Source organism: Colobus angolensis, unplaced genomic scaffold (genome assembly GCF_000951035.1).
Source record: "Colobus angolensis palliatus isolate OR3802 unplaced genomic scaffold, Cang.pa_1.0 Scaffold19, whole genome shotgun sequence".
Taxonomy (NCBI): Eukaryota; Metazoa; Chordata; class Mammalia; order Primates; family Cercopithecidae; genus Colobus; species Colobus angolensis.
The window spans coordinates 14440367-14450814 of NW_012115043.1; the positions used below are offsets into that span (position 1 = coordinate 14440367).

A 10448-nucleotide genomic window follows, 5' to 3' on the forward strand; every position below is an offset into this window, starting at 1 on the left:
TTCCCTTCCCCTCCCTTCCCCTCCCCTCCCTTCCCTTCCCTTCCCTTCCTTTCTCCCATGTCTCCCAGGCTGGAGTACAGTGGCAGAACCATGGCTTACTGTAGCCTCGACCACCTGGGCTAAAGTCATCCTACAGCCTCAACCTCCTGAGTAGCTGGGACTACAGGCATGCACCACCACACCTGACTAGTTTTTTGTTTTAATTATTTGTGGAAACAAGGTCTCATTATGTTACTCAGGCTGGTCTCGAACTCCTGGGTTCAAGTAATTCTCCCACTGCAGCCTCTCAAAGTGCTGGGATTGCAGATGTGAGCCAGTGTGTCGGGCCCTAGCTGGCCATTTCCAAATTATTTTTAACACCTGTCCTCAGATGTCACAAAGAAGCAAATGGTGGTGCCAGGGTACCTGAGCCACTGGTGGGCTTCGTCCACCCATGAGGACCAAAGAGGAAAAGAAGAAAAGCCGGCCAACTGCACCCCGTCACGGTTCCTCTTTTAAACCCTATTAGATCATATCATCCCCAAGGATTGACTCTGTTCCTCCTTAAAGGACTTGTGAGTCATTATTTTTTCTGAAAACTTACTCTACAAATGAAGGAATCCCCATAGCAACCATTCTATGTCTTTGGAGCCAAGAGAAGGAAGTACAGTGAGAGGCTCCCTGTCTCCCAAGGAGCCAAGGCTTCCTGTTTACAGACGTCTGAGAGACCACGAAATTGGCCTGATCTTCAGATTTCAGCTGAGGCAGAGGCTAAAAGGAACATCTACATGGAGAGCATAGCCAGGGATGTCCGCACCAGAGCAACGCGTAGGGACCGCAGAGGAGGACTGGGCTGCCTTGAGGTCTGCAGGCCTGGGAGACCGCCACCTGGTCTCCTCAGGAAGTGGCTGGGCCTAGGCCAGGCCCCAGACCCCTCCCCAGGCTGCTCTGCGGGGGACTTCCCTCCCTTCGCTTTCTTCCCTTTTCTCCTTCCTTTTTCCCCCTTGTATCACAAAGCATCTCCTCTGTCCTTGTCAGAATGGGAAGAGAATTGGAAAAACCACCACAGGTCACTGTTGGTCTCTGGCGCTCAATTCACAGGGAGGAAACCTGGCGGGGCGCCCTCCTTCCAGGCGAGCAGGAAGGGAGGGGCTGTGCTGGTCACCGGTAGAGGAGTGGGGTCTGCGTGTGCGCATGTGTATCATGCATTTGTGTGTGCGTGTATGTGTGTGCGTGCATGTGTGTGCACGTGTGTGTGTGTCTGTGTGCATGTGTGTGTGGATGTGTGCGTGCATGCGTGTGCATGTGTGTGCACGTGTATGTGTCTGCGTGTGTGTCTGCGTGCGTGTGTGCATGTGTGTGTGGATGTGTGTGTGCTGTCATCGCGGTGGTGACGGCCTAGTACCATCAGCTCTCTAGAGAGCAGTCTCTCTTCCCACACCACCCGCCACTGCTCCTCCCGCCCTCCCCTGGAATCAGCTTAGAGAAGCACCTGTTTATAGCTTCAGGGATTTATTTCTACAGGGCCCTGGCAGGCAAGTGGCCAAGATGGTCTTCAACTCCTGACACAAGAACTCTCACATCTCCTCCCACCCACCAGCCCACCCTGAACCTCCAAGGCACAGAGAAGCAACGGGCTGGGAAGTGGAGGGTCTGGGCCCAGCCCAGCTGGAGGCAGAGGGCGCTTTCCCACGGTCTGGGGGTGCACCTGTCCCTCTCCGGTTAGGCTAGGTGTCTTCCGCGGCGACCCTCCTCCGTTCCGGGTCCGGGTCCCGTTCCGGCCTGCCCTGCTCACCCTGACCAGCCACACCCACTTTGCTCTGGGGCTTCGCATGAGAGCCCAGTGGAAGGGAACGACAGCGTCTCAGGCTGGGTGAAGCACGGGTCTCCTCAGCACCGCCCACCCGCCGCCCCTTGGCTTCCGTCTCTCACGGCAGGAGCAGGGCCACCGCCTGCCGCCTGAGCTCCTGCCAGCTGTTTCCCTCTCTCCTAGGACAGACCCTCACCTGGGTGTTGGGTTTGCCCACCCCTGGGGACCCTGGGGAGGGAAGGAGGGGAGCAGGAGGAAGGGGAGGCACAGCCACCCAGGGGGAGGGGTAGGAAACCCGGATACTCCCTACCCGTTTCCTACGTGAACACCCAGAGCTCAGGGCAGCGGACCCCAGACTCCAGGCGCTTCCTCTGCGGGGCGGCGGGGCATCCACACCCAGGTACGCGGGGCCAGGCCACCGTCAGCCGCTTCTCCCGCGCTGTGCTCCGCGTGCTGACCGCGTGTGCCTGGGCTGCAGAGTGTGCTCCTCGTGGCGTGCCCTGCTCACTGCTCACCATCCCAGAGAAAAAGAGAAATGAGAGCCCCTTGTTCCCCATCCATGTTTTAAGGGGAAAATACCATGCAAAGGGCTTCACATGCATCTCCGTTTCCAACCTCCACGATGGCTGCTGTCAGTACCACCTCCTTCTTCTTCAGTGTCTCTTCCTGTTCAGCATCCATTCACCGCACATTTCCTCAGCACCACTCTGCCTGGGCCTGTGTTTGTTACTGGGAAAAAGACGAGTTCTTGTGCTCAACTCTGAGCAACTGTTGCTGAGGAAGGAATCAATCCCTATGAGATGTGGGGGTGTGCAGCCACCGCCCTCCTCCCTCCTCCCTTCTCCCTCTTCCCTCCTCCTTCCATCCTCTTCTCTCCTTCACTGAGGCCTGCTTTACTTTTAAGGGCCTAACATGGCCTTTCTTTTGTTGTTATTATTATTATTATTATTATTTTAGAGACAGCGTCTTTCTTTGTTGCCCAGGCTGGAGTGCAGTGGTGCAGTCATAGTTCACTGCAACCTCAAACTCCTAGGCTCAAGCGATCCTCCCAGCCTCCTGAGCAGCTGGGCCTACAGGCACACACCACCACACTAGGCTAATTTTTTTTTTAAAGATGGAGTTTCACGCTGTTGCCCAGGCTGGAGTGCAGGGGCACAATTTCGGCTACCAGCAACTTCCACTTCCCAAGTTCAAGCAGTTCTCCTGTCTCAACCTCCCAAGTAGCTGGGACTACAGGTGCACACCACCACACCCAGCTAGTTTGTGTATTTTTAGTGGAGTTGGTTTTTCACCATGCTGGCCAGGCTGGTCTTGAACTCCTGACCTCAAGTGATCCGCCTGCCTCAGCCTCCCAAAATGCTAGGATCACAGGCGTGAGCCACTGTTTCCAGTCTAATTTTTGTATTGTTTTGTAGAGACAAGGTTTCCCTATGTCGCCCAGGATGGTCTTGAACTCCTGGCCTCAAGCGATCCTCCCACCTCAGCCTCCCAAAGTACCGGGATTACAGGCAAGAGCCATCATGCCTAGCCAGCCACTTCTCACTGGAACCTCACATGGCAAAAGAACTGATGGTTCTCTCTGGGATCTCTTTCATAAGGGCATTAATCCCATTCATGGAGCTTCACTCCTTATGGCCCAACTTTCTCCCCAAAACCCTATCTCCTAATATCATCAACTTGGGGGTTAAGATTTCAACATATGAATTTTGGGGGACACAGACATTAGGACCACAGCAAACAGTAAGCTTCTCCATCTTACTGATGAATATCCCTGGGCTGAAGTTTGACCCTGGGTTATGAAATTAGTCGTTAGTTGTTCATATATCACCCACAATGCCACAGAAATGGGGCTGTTCCCTCAGGCTAAGCGCAGCTCTCTCTAGCCTTGTTGGTGAACTGCCTTGGTGATTGGCCTGCCTTCCCCACTAGGCTGAAAGTGATTTGAAAGCTCTCTCCTAACCTCCAGCCCCACCATGTACCTTAGAAATCTCAGTGATTGACCCCTTGCCTGGCACAGAGTAGATTCAAAACAGTATGGAAGCGACCAGACCTTACCCGATGGGCAGAGGGAGCTCAGAGATGGGAACAGAGCTGGTCCTAGGGCAGCCAAGGGGCATATCCTGGCCTTGCCACTTCCCACCTGGATAGGCTGTGTCCTGAACATCCTCTACTGTAACACAGGAATAACAATGTCCATGTCATGGGATTGCCAGGAGGATCCTAGATTGTGTACAGAAAACTGGAGCAACAGGTGGCAGGCACTCTCCCACAGCGGGTTCTCTAAAGCAGCTCTCAGATTTGGGGTTGAAATTTCCAAGGAAGAGGTTCCCAGTCAACAAGGGTTTTTTGACTGAAGCAAAAACTACTGTGAACCCAACGCTGCTCTAAAAAATAAAGTAAATTTAAAAAGAAAAGGGAGCTTAGGATCAACGTGGAGGTTCCTGATCCTCTGTGCTAAGTGCTGGGGCACCGAGGCCTGAGAACAAGGGCGTGGTGACTGAAAAGCAGGGAAGGAGAGAGCAGAGATGGGCAGGACCAGATGGGGGCAGAGAGGGTAGAGAGGGATAGAGAGGCCAGGTGGGGCCTCACAGTGTGGACCGAGTGGGGAGCAGAGGGCCCTGTGGAGATTCACCCATAGACCAAGCAGGAGAACATAGCTTCTGCTGGTGGATCCTACGGCTGCCAGAATGGTGGCTTTGACTTAAAGCCAAGGAGGGTGGCTTTAAGGCTTGGAAGGAATAGGCTTCCTCTTCAGCGACCCCGGGAGGAGAAAGAGGGAGATGAGCCAAGGGCTGGGGTCCACATGAAGTACCACACCCAGGCGGGGCCCACAGGAGGGTTCCCTTGAGCAGAGGGAAGTGACAGCAGGGGCACGCCCAGAAATGGCACCAAGTCATTTCTGGGGGTGACTCCGCTGACTTGGGTCTGAAAAACGTAAGGCAGGGGTGAGGCCACCCTGGCATGCATGTGGCGACAGGCAAGTGGAGGGCAAGCATAAAGTGCCACTTCAGGCCCAGGAAGGCCAGCGGGCAGGGGCTTTCAGTCAGTGTGGCCCACACACACGGTGAGTACGGAAGGCTTTTCCTGCTTCCAAATGAGGTGAGGTTCTGACTTCAATGATCAGGAACTTCCTTGCTGATTAATCCTAAATTCCTTTTTTCTGTTTTAATACACTTTAGTTTTTAGAGCAGTTTTTAAATCACAGCAAAATTGAGCAGTAAATATAGAGATTCCCCACATACTCCCTGAGCCCGTGCATGCATCGCCACCCTCATTATCAACACCCCTGCCAGAGTGGTACATTTGTTGCAATTGGTGAACCTACACTGACAAGTTATAACCACTCAGAGTTCACTGTCACTCAGTTTACATTAGGGTTCACTCTTGGTACTGCATAGTCTATGGGTTTGTACACATCTCTAATATGTGTCTACCAGTATAGTAATATACGCAGTAGTTCCAAACTATACAGAGAACTCTTACAACTCAAGAATCCAGCCTGGGCAACAGAAGGAGACCTCATCTCTACCAAAAATAAAAAATGAGCAAGACATGGTGGTGCATGCCTGGAGTCCCAGTTGCTTGAGAGGCTGAGGTGGGAGGATAGCTTGAGCTCAGGAGGTCAGCTCTGCAGTGAGCTGTGATTGTGCCACTGCACTCCAGCCTGGGTGACAGAGCAAGACCCCATCTTAAAACAAAAACAAAAACTCGACAACGAGAAAACAGACAATCTGATTTTACTGCGGACCAGAGACCTTTATAGACACCTCACCAAAGAAGATATACAGATGCAAAATAAACATGAAAATATGCTTCATGTCATATGTTATCAGGGAAATGCAAATTAAAACAACAATACCACTGCACACCTATGAGAACAGCCAAAATCCAGAACACCAACAACACCCAGTGCAGGTGAGGATGTGAGGCAACAGGAGCTCTCATTCATCGCTGGTGAGAATGCAGCCCCTTTGGAAGACAGTTGGGCAGTATCTCACAAAACTAGGCATACTCCTACCATCCCATCCAGCAATCACACTCCTTGGTATTTACTCAAAGGGGTTAAAAACTTATATCCATGCAGAAATCCACCCATGAATGTTTATAGCAACTTTATTCGTGATCGCTGAAACTTGGAAGCAACTGAGATGTCCTTGTGCAACCAAGATATAGGTGACTGGATACATAAACTGTGATACATCCAGACAATGAAATATTGTTCAGCACTAAAGAGGAGCTACCAAGCCATGACAAGACGTGGAGGAAACTCATTGTCAAGTGAAATAAGCCCATCCGAAAATGCTACGGACTGTATGATTCCAACTAGATGACATTCTGGAAAAGGCAAAACTATGGAGAAAGTAAAAAGATCAGCGGTTGCCCGGGCTTAGCAGGAGGGAGGAATAAGTAGGTCTGCAACACAGAAGATTTTTAGAATATAGAGTTCCTTTTTAATTTAATTTTATTTATTTTTGAGACAGAGTTTCTCTCTTGTTGCCTAGGCTGGAACACAATGACATGATCTCAGCTCATTGCAACCTCCGCCTCCCGGGTTCAAGCGATTCTTCTGCCTCAGCCTCTTGAGTAGCTGGGATTACAGGCGCCTGCCACCACACCTGGCTAATTTTTCTATTTTTAGTAGAGACAGGGGTTTCGCCATGTTGGTCAGGCTAGTCTTGAACTCTTGACCTCAGGCGATCCGCCTGCCTCGGCCTCCCAAAGTACTGGGATCACAGGCGTGAGCCACCGCGCCTGACTGTGAGTTCCGTTTTTAAAAGATGAAATGCTACAGCCCAAATGTCCATCAGTGGATTCATGGGTAAACTAAATGAGACATCTCCATACTATTATTCAGTCGCAAAAAAGAATGAAGTACTGACACATGCTACAGCATGAATAAGCCTCAAAAACATTGGGCTCACTAAGGACTGCTCCTCAGTCATTGTGCCCTTGTTCTCAGGCCTCAGTGCCCCAGCACTTAGCACAGAGGATCAGGAACTTCCATGCTGATCCTAAGCTCCCTTTTCTTTTTAAATTTACTTAAAATTTTTAGAGCAGTGTTGGGTTCACAGTAGTTTTTGCTTCAGTTTTTGCAATAAGCCTGACCGGAAAAGGTCACATGTTGTATGATTCCATGTATATGAAACATCCAAAAGAGGCAAATCTATATACAAACAAAAAGCAGATTCGTGTTGGCCAGGACCCCAGGGAAGGAGGGGATGGGAAAGTAACTGCTTAATGGGTGCAGCGTTTTCATTTGAGGTGATGAAAATATTTTGAAATGCGATACAAGTGGAACGTCCTGTATTCACGATGTTGACATTCAACATCATGAATGTCATTAAATCCCACTGAATTGTACACTTTAAAATGGTTAATTTTGGCCAAGTGCAGCGGCTCACACCTCTAATCCTAACACTTTGAGAAGCCGAAGTGGGAGGACTGCCTGAGCCTAGGAGTTCAAAACCAGCCTGAGCAATGTGGGACCCCATCTCTAGAGCAAATTGAAAATGTAGCCGGGGGTGGTGGTGCATACCTACAGTACCAGCTACTCAGGAGGCTGAGGCAGAAGTATCACTTGAACCTGGGAGGTGGAGGCTACAGTGAGCCATGATCATGCCACTGTGCTCCACCCTGGGTGACAGAGTGAGACTCTGTCTCAAATAAAATAAAATGGTTAATGTTAGGCCAAGGAAAGAGGATCAGTTGAGGACAAGAGCTCAAGACCAACCTGGGCAACAAAGCGAGATCCCATCTCTATGAAAAGTTTAAAAAATTAGCTGGGCACTCCTGTAGTCCTAGCCACTTGTAGTCAAAGGCTCTAGGATCGCTTGAGTCCGGGAGGTTGAGGTTACAGTGAGCTATGATTGCTCCACTGCACTCCAGTCTGGACGACAGAGAAAGACCTTGTCTTTAAAAAAATAAAAGAAATAGGCTGGGCATGGTGGCTCACCCCTGTAATCCCAGGACTTTGGGAGGCCAAGGTGGGAGGATCACTTGAGGTCAGGAGTTCGAGACCAGCCTGACCAATCTGATGAAACTCTGTCTCTACTAAAAATACAAAAATTAGCCAGGCGTAGTGGCGGGCACCTGTAATCCCAGTTACTTGGGAGGCTGAGGGAGGAGAATCACTTGAACCCGATAGGCGGAGGTTGCAGTGAGCCAAGATCAAGCCATTGCGCTCCAGCCTGGGCAACAAGAGCAAAACTCCATCTCAAAGAAATAAAAATAAAATAAAATAAAATAAAATAAAATAAAATAAAACATGTTAATTTTATGACTTTATATTATGTACATTTCATCTCAATTTTTTTTAAAGCTTACATGTTTAAAAACCAAGATGAAATGCTGTGAGGGGTTCTTCGACTACGGTCCAGCTCCTCAGGAAGGCAGGACTTACTCTCCCAGCTGCCCGGACACTACCCACAGACAGGCTTCAGCTGTCAGCTCCTTCCCTTCCCTCTCTTCCCCTCCGCTTGCCTCCCCTCCTCTTCCCAGGCGTGGACCCCAAGAATTAGCTTTGATCTTCCCAGGTGTGGACCCCAAGAATTCGCCCTAAGTCAACCTGTTTTGTGCCAACCTCCCTCTCTGAGATGGCTTCCTGGGGACCCCGGCACCGCAATCCCATGTGAAAGCTTTATGTATACATGCAAACAGTGGGATCATAATCTTACTGCCTGGGGACCGGAGGCCAGAATGTACTCTTTGTCCTCACGTAGGACAGACTACAAGGGCCCCGGTGCCTCTGGTGTTTCTGTTTTTACCATCTGAGGAGCAGGTTTGCAGAGTGGGCCCTGTTGTAGCATTTTGGTTTTGCAGTTGCTTTGGAATGCTGCCAGGACAGGGCCTCCGACTCGGGGGAGCGCTGGAAAGACATTCACCCAACCACTCTGATCCCCCAGGTTACTCGTTCCAAGGCTTTTAAAAATAGAAGCGTGAAAATCATTTAATTGCCAAGACGCTGTAAGGTTCTGGCTTCTATGGCCACGGCCAAGTTGGAAATGCAGCCTTGGAGATGCATGTGGAAAACAAGTGCTTGTTTTTCCTCCTCGCCTCTGACTTGGATGCAGCGGTCACGCTCGGTGAATGTTATCTTGTTCCCAGGCCAAGAGTCATGTGCTGAGCAGTGGTCACCGGACCATTGGTGTAGCAAAGAGGTTGGCTGTTGGTACTGTAATTACACCCGGTGGCGGGGGTTCTGAAGCAGCCTCTCCTTCCACCTTTGAGCCCCGTGAACCGGGCTAGAGATGGGAGTGGCAGAGCCCAGGCAAGCTATGCAATCAGGGCCTCAACATTTCTGCCGTCTTATCTTCAAAAAGCAAACATCAGAACCGCCTATTTCCACAGGTCCAAGCAAGTGTTTTGAAAAAGCATTTTAAGAGCCCAGGATAAAGAAGGATAACATATCAAGAATGTTCTTAAATGCAGCAAATTGAAATGTGTGGTATGTTGCAGAATCAGGCTTGACGTCTACTTTGGTGGAAATTATGAGAGCAGAGTAGGCTGAGCACGTGACGATGTAAACAAGATGTCGATGTAGAGGAGAAGGAACAGGCTTTCCCAAAGCTACAAAAAGCTTTCATTTCCGTCTAGTAATTGATAAGCTAATGATAAACCATTTTCATGTCTTCATTAAAGATCCCGAAGGAGTTTTCCACCTGAAACTTATCTTGCCTAAATTTCCACATGCGCTGGAAATAATAAAACTGTTTCATTTAAAAGATATAATTCAGATTGCATTTTACGAATTTGGTGAGGCTTCCTCCACATAAGAGAGACTGTAGATGATGAAACGCCACATCGATTATGTAAAATGTTAAGACATTGATAATGTGGAAACAATATAAATGATATTATATTGAAGGAGGGTTGACTCAGTTTTGTTGATGGAGTGCAAGGCCAACACCAGCTGGTGTCAGCTTCTCAACAGGTGCCACAGTGACCGCACTGAATGGCTAGGCCACCAGAGGTGGGGAAGTGTCCCCAGGAAGAACTGCCAGGATGGGAAGCAGATCCCACTAAGCCTAACCTGGATTTTGGGTATAGCTGTGTCTGATAAATTTCTGTGCCATCAGCCTCCAACAAAACATTTGTTGTTTTGTGTGGGAAAGAAAGGGAGCAATAAGAAGTGTGTTTTGAGGCTGGGTGCAGTGGCTCACACTGTAATGCCCGCACTTTTGGAGACCGAGGCAGGTGGATCACTCGAGGTCAGGAGTTCGAGACCAGCCTGGCCAACATGGTGAAACCCCATCTCTACTAAAAATTAGCCAGGCATGGTGGCGAGCACCTGTAATCCCAGCTACTCAGGAGGGTGAGGCAAGAGAATCACTTGAACCTGGGAGGTGGAGAGTGCAGTGAGCTGAGATCGCGCCACTGTGCTCCAGCCTGGGCGACAGAGTGAGACTATCTCAAAAAAATAAAACTAAGAAAGTGTGTTTGGGGTGAAGGTGCCTGGGAGCAGAGGTGAGAGACATGAGGAGCAGAGAGAACCCTGTGGAGCCTGTTCCCCAGCCTGGCCCCAGGAGCTAACAGAGGAGCTCTCTGTTCCCAGTAGAGAACAGCCTGGTGGCCATTTTCACAAGGGTCTTGGCGAAGCACACAGCACAAGCCGAGGTTCCAGGCCTCAGTGACAGGCCAGGACACAGACTGGAGAGTGGCT

The 10448-nt window shown here is 50.0% G+C and overlaps 1 long non-coding RNA gene across 1 annotated transcript in view; it reads right to left on the minus strand.

The window, feature by feature from the left end:
* Positions 1 to 2429, minus strand: part of LOC105510629 — a 6225-nt gene extending 3796 nt beyond the window's left edge. The window contains exons 1-2 of the long non-coding RNA XR_001001589.1: positions 2111 to 2429; positions 584 to 750 (exon numbers count right to left, since the gene is read on the minus strand). This is a non-coding gene — a long non-coding RNA (uncharacterized LOC105510629). The remainder of the gene's footprint in view (positions 1 to 583; positions 751 to 2110) is intronic.
* Positions 2430 to 10448: the final 8019 nt, after the last annotated feature.